The sequence below is a fragment of the Drosophila pseudoobscura genome, unplaced genomic scaffold (assembly GCF_009870125.1).
Source record: "Drosophila pseudoobscura strain MV-25-SWS-2005 unplaced genomic scaffold, UCI_Dpse_MV25 Unplacedtig00000848, whole genome shotgun sequence".
Lineage (NCBI taxonomy): Eukaryota > Metazoa > Arthropoda > Insecta > Diptera > Drosophilidae > Drosophila > Drosophila pseudoobscura.
In genome coordinates, this window is record NW_022881729.1 from 111,291 (window position 1) to 125,184 (window position 13,894).

The following is a 13,894-nucleotide window of genomic DNA, read 5'->3' on the forward strand; positions in this document are numbered from 1 at the left end:
AAATATCATATCAGCTGGTATCTTTGCTTTAATTTCACATATACACGTAATATATCTATTTATATTAAATACATTTTTATATTTTCTATATTTATAATCGCATTATGATTATGTTATAATGTTATATTATATATGAGAAACATTCCCATATCCATATCCATATCCATATCCATATCCATATAAAACCTAATATTGATATTTTATAGCACACCTCGGCGTTATTTGTTATTTTTATTCATTATAACACAATGTCAAAAATATACATATATTTTTGTAAATATGTATATAAAATATATCATTATATTTTCTCTATTCAAAATCAAATCATGCTCATGTTATAATTTTAAGGATATGGTGAATGTTTCCCCATATCCATAATATTGTCATTTTATATACAAAACTATTTAATTCTTGCATTTATATCACATATCATTGAATTCCAATATTAGAAATACTGCCAAGTTCCACAAACGACCACTCCAAATATACATATATTTGTACATATGTATATAAAATATATCTTTATATTTTCTGTATTCATAATCAAATCATGCTCATGTTATAATTTTTAGGATATGGGAAACATTTCACATACCCAATAATATTATCACATTTTATATACCAAACTATTTAATTCTTGCATTCATATCACATATCATTAAATTCCAATATTAGAAATACTTCCAAGTTCCACAAACGACCACTCCAAATATACATATATTTGTACATATGTATATAAAATATATCTTTATATTTTCTGTATTCATAATCAAATCATGCTCATGTTATAATTTTTAGGATATGGGAAACATTTCACATACCCAATAATATTATCACATTTTATATACCAAACTATTTAATTCTTGCATTCATATCACATATCATTAAATTCCAATATTAGAAATACTTCCAAGTTCCATATACGATCACTCCATGCTTTTTGCATTCATATTATTTCATATATACATTCACATTTGCACATATGCATATACACTATGTTTCGTGTGTTCACATAATAAAATTTTTATAAGTATCATTTCATATGTAATTAAGTATAACAAACTTATAATATAACATTATATTCATATTCAAGCCAACGTAATTTATATAGGATAAATAATTTATCCATATTTATATAAAATATATTCTTTTTAATATATATCTATATATAAATATATATTACCATTTATAGGTATATATTCATATAAATATATAAAAATAATTTTCATATATAAAGAATAAATTTATATATATCGAATCATCAAGCAAAGGATAAGCTTCAGTGGATCGCAGTATGGCAGCTGCTCAACCACTTACAACACCTTGCCTGTTACAAAAGTCGTTTACAATTGATTCTAGGCTTTGTCATTGTATTAAATAATGTTTTTATATGCAACTAGCGCGGCATCAGGTGATCGATGATCCTCCCAATTTACTATGTTACAAATTACATTGGCATCACATCCATTGTCGTTTATAAAATAAATTATAAACTTTTAATGGTTTAGAAGCCATACAATGCAAATTGCCCCTTATTTATCATTGCAGTCCAGCACGGATACGACCTTAGAGGCGTTCAGGCATAATCCAACGGACGTAGCGTCATACCACTGTTCGCTCGAACAAGTATTGTGCCATTGGTCCGTACCTGCGGTTCCTCTCGTACTACGCAGGAATGCTGTCGCAACAACGTTTTGTCATTAGTAGGGTAAAACTAACCTGTCTCACGACGGTCTAAACCCAGCTCACGTTCCCTTGCATGGGTGAACAATCCAACGCTTGGTGAATTTTGCTTCACAATGATAGGAAGAGCCGACATCGAAGGATCAAAAAGCGACGTCGCTATGAACGCTTGGCCGCCACAAGCCAGTTATCCCTATGGTAACTTTTCTGACACCTCTTGTTAAAAACTCTTTAAACCAAAAGGATCGATAGGCCGAGCTTTTGCTGTCCCTGTGTGTACTGAACACCGAGATCAAGTCAGCATTTGCCCTTTTGCTCTATGTGTGGTTTCTGTCCGCACTGAGCTGGCCTTGGGACACCTCCGTTATTATTTGAGAGATGTACCGCCCCAGTCAAACTCCCTACCTGGCAATGTCCTTGAATTGGATCATACCTGAGTAATTGGAGTTATACCAAATTTTCAAATTGAAAATACATAAATGCATTTTCTCATTAAAGAATTTGTTTGCGATTATATAACAAACTCGTGATACTTTGATCAAGAAGCTTGCATCAAAACCCAATACCATAAGATATAATAAATATATCCGTATAATGGCTAGGAAATGATACACGTTCCATTTAATCAAGTAAGTAAGGAAACAATAAGAGTAGTGGTATTTCATTGTCGATACCAAACCGAAATCTAATATCTCCCACTTATGCTACACCTCTTATGTCTCCTTACACTGCACTGCCAGATTAGAGTCAAGCTCAAAAGGGTCTTCTTTCCCCGCTAATTATTCCAAGCCCGTTCCCTTGGCTGTGGTTTCGCTAGATAGTAGATAGGGAGCAGTAGGAATCTCGTTAATCCATTCATGCGCGTCACTAATTAGATGACGAGGCATTTGGCTACCTTAAGAGAGTCATAGTTACTCCCGCCGTTGACCCGCGCTTACTTGAATTTCTTCACTTTGACATTCAGAGCACTGGGCAGAAATCACATTGTGTCAACACCCGCTAGGGCCATCACAATGCTTTGTTTTAATTAGACAGTCGGATTCCCCAAGTCCGTGCCAGTTCTGAATTGATTGTTAATTGATAATCGTTATAATTAATAAGAACTAACTGGTTTAACCCAATTAGTATTCTTAAAAATTTTAGCAAGAAAGTTCCACAATTGGCTACGTAACTAAACTATCCGGGGAACAAGTAACTACCATAAATGATAGAAACTCTATTTACCCAGAACGAGCACATAAACCATGTTATTGTTTCCCAATCAAGCCCGACTATCTCAATCTTCAGAGCCAATCCTTATCCCGAAGTTACGGATCTAATTTGCCGACTTCCCTTACCTACATTATTCTATCGACTAGAGACTCTTCACCTTGGAGACCAGCTGCGGATATTGGTACGGCCTGTTGAGAAGTTTGCGTGTCCCCACCATAAATTTTCAAGGTCCGAGGAGAAAATATCGACACAACAGTATATGTCATGCTCTTCTAGCCCATCTACCATATCTCTCTGCGAAAGACTTCCATGGTAGTACGGCTATAAAACAGAAAAGAAAACTCTTCCGATATCTCTCGACGGCTTCTTTATGGTCGTTCCTGTTGCCAGGATGAGCACGAGGCCCATATTTAATAACAAACGGATACTCAACAGGTTACGGAATTGGAACCGTATTCCCTTTCGTTCAAAATTATTCAAGTATTTAAAAATCATAAAAGATTTGACAATATTACTCACTGATTTTTTACTTGAAAATTTTCGGCTTTCGCCTTGAACTTAGGACCGACTAACTCGTGATCAACCACTGTTCACACGAAACCCTTCTCCACTTCAGTCCTCCAAGGTCTCATTCGATTATTTGCTACTACCACCAAGATCTGTGCCAATGGCAGCTCCATGAAGGCTTACGCCAAACACTTCTACGCATACCATTGTACCTTCCTACTCACTAAAGTTTCAAAATTTATATCACAAGTAATATAAATCATCTACTTTAGCGGTAATGTATAGGTATACAACTTAAGCGCCATCCATTTTAAGGGCTAGTTGCTTCGGCAGGTGAGTTGTTACACACTCCTTAGCGGATTTCGACTTCCATGATCACCGTCCTGCTGTTTTAAGCAACCAACGCCTTTCATGGTTTCTGCATGAGTTGTTAATTTGGGCACCGTAACATTACGTTTGGTTCATCCCACAGCGCCAGTTCTGCTTACCAAAAGTGGCCCACTGGGCACATTATATCATAACCTTAAACTTCATATCAAGAAAGTTAAGGTTCTTACCCATTTAAAGTTTGAGAATAGGTTAAGATCGTTTCGACCCTAAGGCCTCTAATCATTCGCTTTACCAGATAAGATTATTTTATATAACATTAAAATGCACCAGCTATCCTGAGGGAAACTTCGGAAGGAACCAGCTACTAGATGGTTCGATTGGTCTTTCGCCCCTATACTCAATTCTGACAATCGATTTGCACGTCAGAACTGTTTCGGTCTTCCATCAGGGTTTCCCCTGACTTCAACCTGATCAAGTATAGTTCACCATCTTTCGGGTCACAGCATATATGCTCAAGGTACGTTCCAGTTAGAGGCATAAATAATATAAATATTATCATACATAACTATATAGAACGCCCCGGGATTGTGTTAATTATCTATAAATAGTTAAAAAACTAATCCCATTATTAGTCAAGTTAATTACGCTATTAGGTTTATCTCCCAATAACTTGCACATATGTTAGACTCCTTGGTCCGTGTTTCAAGACGGGTCCCGAAGGTATCCTGAATCTTTCGCATTGTTAATCATACAAATGCATATAATAAACACAAAAATCAATGATAATTATGCCATTATATAATTTCGAAAAATTAACGCACTGTATTAATTTTAATTTATCAACACTTTATCAAATTAATGACATTTATTCTATGTTAAAATGCAAGCATAATAATTTGAATAAACTATAAGTCATATTTTATGATAAATTTGTTATATGCTAATAGATTACAATGTCCTTATATGGAAAAAATGCACACTATTATTATAATATTGTTAAAATATTACAACTTTAATGATGAATTTTCCATAACGGATATTCAGGTTCATCGGGCTTAACCTCTAAGCAGTTTCACGTACTGTTTAACTCTCTATTCAGAGTTCTTTTCAACTTTCCCTCACGGTACTTGTTTACTATCGGTCTCATGGTTATATTTAGTTTTAGATGGAGTTTACCACCCACTTAGTGCTGCACTATCAAGCAACACGACTCTTTGGAAACATCATCTAGTAATCATTAACGTTATACGGGCCTGGCACCCTCTATGGGTAAATGGCCTCATTTAAGAAGGACTTAAATCGTTAATTTCTCATACTAGAATATTGACGCTCCATACACTGCATCTCACGTTTGCCATATAGACAAAGTGACTTAGTGCTGAACTGATTTCTTTTCGCTCGCCGCTACTAAGAAAATCCTGGTTAGTTTCTTTTCCTCCCCTAATTAATATGCTTAAATTCAGGGGGTAGTCCCATATGAGTTGAGGTTGTATATACGTATATTAAAATTTATAATGATAATTACACTATATTATTATATATATAGAGCGTTCTCATAATGAAATCATTATAATATTCGTATTTTATAACGAATATCACGAAGAATATTAAATATTTATATTTACAACAAAATTTCCTTTCGAAACATTAATAAGAGGCAATTCTAGATGAAAAAACTTTAATTATTTTTTTATGCTAGACATTCCTCAGTATTATTTGATTCAAAAAGGACAAAAAAATATATATTTTTCTTCGTTCTTCTCACACAAATATATACAACAATGAGAGATAATGCGTTTCCATTTAATATCAATATTATGAATATATATATATATACATATCCAATAATATACAATATGCTTAAAAATTTCGTAAAATTTTTAAACAACTTATTTAGCATAGTCTTACAACCCTCAACCATATGTAGTCCAAGCAGCACTATAAAATTAATTAAAGTACCAAACAGCATGGACTGCGATATGCGTTCAAAATGTCGATGTTCATGTGTCCTGCAGTTCACACGATGACGCACAGTTTGCTGCGTTCTTCATCGACCCATGAGCCGAGTGATCCACCGCTTAGAGTGATTAAAATTTGTTTATTCATTTATTTGTCAGATATGTCTTTATTGAAAGAAATTAAAAATACACCATTTTACTGGCATATATCAATTCCTTCAATAAATTTTAATTTTATCCTAAAAGAATGTTGCGAAATGTCTTAGTTTTATATAAACGATATATTACCATATTGTTAAATAATATAATATGTATTTTGGCTTGTTTGATAATTATCAATTTATATAAAAGTATTAACCTGAAATCAGGTACAACATTGTACTTTTTAGGCTGTTGCATTAACCAATGTATGCCCATAGCTATGATGGACAATACATATTCGCAACGCGTGCATACTATGGTACATATGCACACAGATTTTATAAATCAATATTATTGTAATAATATCATCAATATGTATTTATATATTAATTGCTACACACATAGAACACAATGTTATATGTATAGCTACTACTAAATGAGTATATTGGCAATATAATTAATTAATATAAACATATAATATATACAACTGAATATATTTTTTTTACAATTATGATTTTATAAAAACATATTTTGTTTGGTAAATTGGCAATATATATATATTTTTGTTAACGGTAGAAACATACAATAATGATCCTTCCGCAGGTTCACCTACGGAAACCTTGTTACGACTTTTACTTCCTCTAAATAATCAAGTTCGGTCAACTTTTGCGAAACAACCGTAACACGCAAGGCGTCACAGTGATCACGTCCGGAGACCTCACTAAATAATTCAATCGGTAGTAGCGACGGGCGGTGTGTACAAAGGGCAGGGACGTAATCAATGCGAGTTAATGACTCACACTTACTGGGAATTCCAAGTTCATGTGAACAGTTTCAGTTCACAATCCCAAGCATGAAAGTGGTTCAGCGGTTTACCCGGACCTCTCGGTCTAGGAAATACACGTTGATACTTTCATTGTAGCGCGCGTGCAGCCCAGGACATCTAAGGGCATCACAGACCTGTTATTGCTCAATCTCATTATTGCTAGACGCAATTTGTCCATTTAAGAAGCTAGTGTCCTTATAATGGGACAAACCAACAGGTACGGCTCCACTTATATAAACACATTCAAACACAATAAACATTTTACTGCCACCATGAATGAAGGCTATATAAGCTTCAACACCATAATCCTGAAGATATCTATTTAATATATTTGAGTCTCGTTCGTTATCGGAATTAACCAGACAAATCACTCCACGAACTAAGAACGGCCATGCACCACCACCCATAGATTCGAGAAAGAGCTATCAATCTGTCTTACACACTTATGTTCGGACCTGGTAAGTTTTCCCGTGTTGAGTCAAATTAAGCCGCAGGCTCCACTCCTGGTGGTGCCCTTCCGTCAATTCCTTTAAGTTTCAGCTTTGCAACCATACTTCCCCCGGAGCCCAAAAGCTTTGGTTTCCCGGGAAGCGACTGAGAGAGCCATAAAAGTAGCTACACCCAATTGCTAGCTGGCATCGTTTATGGTTAGAACTAGGGCGGTATCTGATCGCCTTCGAACCTCTAACTTTCGTTCTTGATTAATGAAAACATCTTTGGCAAATGCTTTCGCTTAAGTTAGTCTTACGACGGTCCAAGAATTTCACCTCTCGCGTCGTAATACTAATGCCCCCAAACTGCTTCTATTAATCATTACCTCTTGATCTGAAAACCAATGAAAGCAGAACAGAGGTCTTATTTCATTATCCCATGCACAGAATATTCAGGCATTTGAAGCCTGCTTTAAGCACTCTAATTTGTTCAAAGTAATTGTACCGGCCCACAATAACACTCGATGAAGAGCACTAATGCAGGTTTTTAAATAGGAGGAATATATAAAAAAATACAAGTACTTAATTATATATAAGAACTCCACCGGTAATACGCTTACATACATAAAGGTATAGTACTAACCACAATTGTAAGTTGTACTACCCGTATGAAGCACAAGTTCAACTACGAACGTTTTAACCGCAACAACTTTAATATACGCTATTGGAGCTGGAATTACCGCGGCTGCTGGCACCAGACTTGCCCTCCAATTGGTCCTTGTTAAAGGATTTAAAGTGTACTCATTCCAATTACAGGGCCTCGGATATGAGTCCTGTATTGTTATTTTTCGTCACTACCTCCCCGAGCTGGGAGTGGGTAATTTACGCGCCTGCTGCCTTCCTTAGATGTGGTAGCCGTTTCTCAGGCTCCCTCTCCGGAATCGAACCCTGATTCCCCGTTACCCGTTGCAACCATGGTAGTCCTAGATACTACCATCAAAAGTTGATAGGGCAGACATTTGAAAGATCTGTCGTCGGTACAAGACCATACGATCTGCATGTTATCTAGAGTTCAACCAATGTAACGATCTTGCGATCGCTTGGTTTTAGCCTAATAAAAGCACACGTCCCATAAGGTCCGTGTTTTAATTGCATGTATTAGCTCTAGAATTACCACAGTTATCCAAGTAACTGTTAACGATCTAAGGAACCATAACTGATATAATGAGCCTTTTGCGGTTTCACTTTTAATTCGTGTGTACTTAGACATGCATGGCTTAATCTTTGAGACAAGCATATAACTACTGGCAGGATCAACCAGAATAATGTTTTCGTTTCGTGCGCATACGCTCACATATGTAAATATTTGACAACTCAATAATACTTTTGAATAAAAAAAAAAAATAAATAAATATTTTTTATCAACAGTTTATGAGAATTTGTTAAACGATTGTGGCCATTTTTATATAGCATTCACATTCGCCATTTTTCTCTATATAAATATATATATTTTATTATATACATTTTTTTTTCGTTCAAAAATATCTTTTTATTTGCACTTAATATATTATCACACGTATATAGGCTTAAACCAATATTAATTGTGTTTAAACTATGTATTTTGACAACAAATTTAAAATTTATCCAATTTCGTATGCGTTTTTTGTGATATACATTAAATAAAACCAAACACATGAGTTCATGTGGAATGGAATTTATATATTTTGGCAATATTTGAATTTGCATATAAATCGCTTTGATTATATGCTGGTACATTGTTGAAATGGCACTCATACAATATTTAATCATATAAGACCATTTCCAAAAATTCACGATAATAATTCGAAACAGAAATGATATATACTAAATAGTATATATCTTGGTTAGTTTCACTATATTATCTTTATTAAGATCAATTTGAAAACAAATATCTCCTATTAAACACTACTTTGAGTATAATGACAACATATAATAATATTATATACAATACTGTACCAAATATTGTATACAATACCGATGGACATCAACTGTCCATCATGTATAGGTTTTCTGCCACGCTTTCCGCAAATCGGGTATTTTTGCTTTAGAGTGCCTCTTAACAATAGTTTCTTTTCGTATTTTAATAAAAAATACAATACTATCACTTCAAAATTATTCATATATATTAAGAAATATATATATATTCATATAAAATACACAGACATTGTCGGCTAAGTATATTCCCCATATCATATGAAATAAATTAATAATTTTTCATTATAAAATTTTCATATGAAATATACCATGCACGAGACTACCACTCCCTATATAGGTTTTCTGCCACGCTTTCCGCAAATCGGGTATTTTTACTTGAGAGTGCCTCTTAACAATAGTTTCTTTTCGTATTTTAATAAAAAATACAATACTATCACTTCAAAATTATTCATATATATTAAGAAATATATATATATTCATATAAAATACACAGACATTGCCGGCTAAGTATATTCCCCATATCATATGAAATAAATTAATAATTTTTCATTATAAAATTTTCATATGAAATATACCATGCACGAGACTACCACTCCCTATATAGGTTTTCTGCCACGCTTTCCGCAAATCGGGTATTTTTACTTGAGAGTGCCTCTTAACAATAGTTTCTTTTCGTATTTTAATAAAAAATACAATACTATCACTTCAAAATTATTCATATATATTAAGAAATATATATATATTCATATAAAATACACAGACATTGCCGGCTAAGTATATTCCCCATATCATATGAAATAAATTAATAATTTTTCATTATAAAATTTTCATATGAAATATACCATGCACGAGACTACCACTCCCTATATAGGTTTTCTGCCACGCTTTCCGCAAATCGGGTATTTTTACTTGAGAGTACCTTTTAAAAATAGTTTCTTTTCGTATTTTAATACAAAATACTATACTATCACTTCAAAATTATTCATATATATTAAGAAAAATATATATACGCATATAAAATAAACAGACATTGCCGACTTAGTATGTTCCCCATATCATATGAAATTAAATTAATTATTTTTATTACATTCATCATTCATTTACATGAAAAATATCATATCAGCTGGTATCTTTGCTTTAATTTCACATATACACGTAATATATCTATTTATATTAAATACATTTTTATATTTTCTATATTTATAATCGCATTATGATTATGTTATAATGTTATATTATATATGAGAAACATTCCCATATCCATATCCATATCCATATCCATATCCATATCCATATAAAACCTAATATTGATATTTTATAGCACACCTCGGCGTTATTTGTTATTTTTATTCATTATAACACAATGTCAAAAATATACATATATTTTTGTAAATATGTATATAAAATATATCATTATATTTTCTCTATTCAAAATCAAATCATGCTCATGTTATAATTTTAAGGATATGGTGAATGTTTCCCCATATCCATAATATTGTCATTTTATATACAAAACTATTTAATTCTTGCATTTATATCACATATCATTGAATTCCAATATTAGAAATACTGCCAAGTTCCACAAACGACCACTCCAAATATACATATATTTGTACATATGTATATAAAATATATCTTTATATTTTCTGTATTCATAATCAAATCATGCTCATGTTATAATTTTTAGGATATGGGAAACATTTCACATACCCAATAATATTATCACATTTTATATACCAAACTATTTAATTCTTGCATTCATATCACATATCATTAAATTCCAATATTAGAAATACTTCCAAGTTCCATATACGATCACTCCATGCTTTTTGCATTCATATTATTTCATATATACATTCACATTTGCACATATGCATATACACTATGTTTCGTGTGTTCACATAATAAAATTTTTATAAGTATCATTTCATATGTAATTAAGTATAACAAACTTATAATATAACATTATATTCATATTCAAGCCAACGTAATTTATATAGGATAAATAATTTATCCATATTTATATAAAATATATTCTTTTTAATATATATCTATATATAAATATATATTACCATTTATAGGTATATATTCATATAAATATATAAAAATAATTTTCATATATAAAGAATAAATTATATATATCGAATCATCAAGCAAAGGATAAGCTTCAGTGGATCGCAGTATGGCAGCTGCTCAACCACTTACAACACCTTGCCTGTTACAAAAGTCGTTTACAATTGATTCTAGGCTTTGTCATTGTATTAAATAATGTTTTTATATGCAACTAGCGCGGCATCAGGTGATCGATGATCCTCCCAATTTACTATGTTACAAATTACATTGGCATCACATCCATTGTCGTTTATAAAATAAATTATAAACTTTTAATGGTTTAGAAGCCATACAATGCAAATTGCCCCTTATTTATCATTGCAGTCCAGCACGGATACGACCTTAGAGGCGTTCAGGCATAATCCAACGGACGTAGCGTCATACCACTGTTCGCTCGAACAAGTATTGTGCCATTGGTCCGTACCTGCGGTTCCTCTCGTACTACGCAGGAATGCTGTCGCAACAACGTTTTGTCATTAGTAGGGTAAAACTAACCTGTCTCACGACGGTCTAAACCCAGCTCACGTTCCCTTGCATGGGTGAACAATCCAACGCTTGGTGAATTTTGCTTCACAATGATAGGAAGAGCCGACATCGAAGGATCAAAAAGCGACGTCGCTATGAACGCTTGGCCGCCACAAGCCAGTTATCCCTATGGTAACTTTTCTGACACCTCTTGTTAAAAACTCTTTAAACCAAAAGGATCGATAGGCCGAGCTTTTGCTGTCCCTGTGTGTACTGAACACCGAGATCAAGTCAGCATTTGCCCTTTTGCTCTATGTGTGGTTTCTGTCCGCACTGAGCTGGCCTTGGGACACCTCCGTTATTATTTGAGAGATGTACCGCCCCAGTCAAACTCCCTACCTGGCAATGTCCTTGAATTGGATCATACCTGAGTAATTGGAGTTATACCAAATTTTCAAATTGAAAATACATAAATGCATTTTCTCATTAAAGAATTTGTTTGCGATTATATAACAAACTCGTGATACTTTGATCAAGAAGCTTGCATCAAAACCCAATACCATAAGATATAATAAATATATCCGTATAATGGCTAGGAAATGATACACGTTCCATTTAATCAAGTAAGTAAGGAAACAATAAGAGTAGTGGTATTTCATTGTCGATACCAAACCGAAATCTAATATCTCCCACTTATGCTACACCTCTTATGTCTCCTTACACTGCCAGATTAGAGTCAAGCTCAAAAGGGTCTTCTTTCCCCGCTAATTATTCCAAGCCCGTTCCCTTGGCTGTGGTTTCGCTAGATAGTAGATAGGGACAGAATGAATCTGATCTCTCAGCTTTATTTTACGTGGCGGTTCCTCAGGGAGGGATTTCAACCACGGCGTCTAATGTTTATCTGCAGCTTAGCCTCGATTAGTGCGATATATTTACATATATCACGCCATCACGCACCACCGCTACATACGCAGGAACCTGGTACAATGCGCCAGTTAGCGCCCCTAAAAAGAAGCTATAGCTATGTACATAGCGACTCTTCTGGTACCAATTGAAAGTATCCTGGTCGGGCATACAATCCCCCTTGGTGAGGGGCGAGGTGTATCTAACACGTCTTCCGATCTATGGGTCTCGGCACCCGGTTGAGAGCGCAACTCCACGAGGAGCCTAGCGGCTCTCCCCGCGTAACGTTTGGGTATCAACCACAGCCACCACGATACTCCCACTAGGGGGCCGACCTCAATGTGCAGCCTTGGAACTGCACAACCCGTGGTACCGATCTTAAGGACTCAGCTCGATCCTCCCTTTTAGCCCCGACCGGCCTGGATAGGGAATCCACCCAGCCCGTGCGCCGCTTGCGCATTCAGCAGCTGCTGTCGCCTGGAGAACGCCAGTCCGGCGAACCTGTCGAGAGTCCGCATTCTCTCCTGAGAAGCCGTCACATCGGAGAAGGTCCAGTCGCCATCCGTGTACTGCACTCCAAGTCCATCGAGGTCTCGCAAGTCTGTATAGAGGGGACAAGCACATAGGAAGTGCTGCCAATCCTCGCGTTCTGCGCCGCATAGACATGCTGGCGTGTCGCTAAGGCTTCTTCCATGCAGAAATGCATTGAGCGATCCGTGGCCCGTCAGCAGGAACCCAGCGCGCAGCGTGAAGCCAAACCTTCGTTCGCTGTAGACGAAGCCTGCGTTCGGGATGAAGCGGTGCGTCACCCGTCCTGGGGAGTCACCATCATCCCATCTGCGTTGCCACTCGCACAACAGGTCTTCGTCTAGTCGCGCCATCTTCTGCTTCCAGCTAAGATTTGCCAAATCTTCGCCGTACAGCCAATCGCTCTCCTCCAGCGGGTAGTCACGCTTTAGCTTGAAGCTGATTGCCAGGCGTCTGGCAGCCAGATCAAACGGGGGGGCTCCAGCTAGTACTTGCAGTGCCATGGTGGACACTGTTCGGCATACCGGTAGGCATCCAATCAGGACGATCCTTTGGCACGCAAGCAGATGCCTCCTGGCAACCACTTGCGTCGTCGTCACGACAGACCAAACCGAGGCACCAAATAGTGCACAGGGCACCATGAGTCCGGCATATATTGTCCGCTTTGCGCGGGGACTGAGTCCCCAGTCGACCCGCAGTACGCGCGACAATGCCCCTACGACTCCGGTCAGCTTATCACGCAAGCCCGTGATGTGCGGGAGAAAACTCAACCGCTCGCCGACCGTGATGCCTAGGTACCGATACTTGCGCTTATATGGCAGGCT

At 35.7% G+C, this 13,894-nt stretch overlaps 3 non-coding genes across 3 annotated transcripts; all 3 read right to left on the minus strand.

The window, feature by feature from the left end:
- Positions 1-1,253: 1,253 nt before the first annotated feature.
- On the minus strand, positions 1,254-5,222 carry LOC117185545 (large subunit ribosomal RNA). Its single transcript, XR_004471060.1, has one exon. It is a non-coding gene; the product is annotated as a large subunit ribosomal RNA (ribosomal RNA).
- A 417-nt stretch (positions 5,223-5,639) lies between these two features.
- LOC117185520 (5.8S ribosomal RNA) lies at positions 5,640-5,818 on the minus strand. The gene has a single exon (XR_004471035.1). It is a non-coding gene; the product is annotated as a 5.8S ribosomal RNA (ribosomal RNA).
- A 599-nt stretch (positions 5,819-6,417) lies between these two features.
- On the minus strand, positions 6,418-8,412 carry LOC117185534 (small subunit ribosomal RNA). Its single transcript, XR_004471049.1, has one exon. It is a non-coding gene; the product is annotated as a small subunit ribosomal RNA (ribosomal RNA).
- Between the last annotated feature and the right edge of the window lie 5,482 nt (positions 8,413-13,894).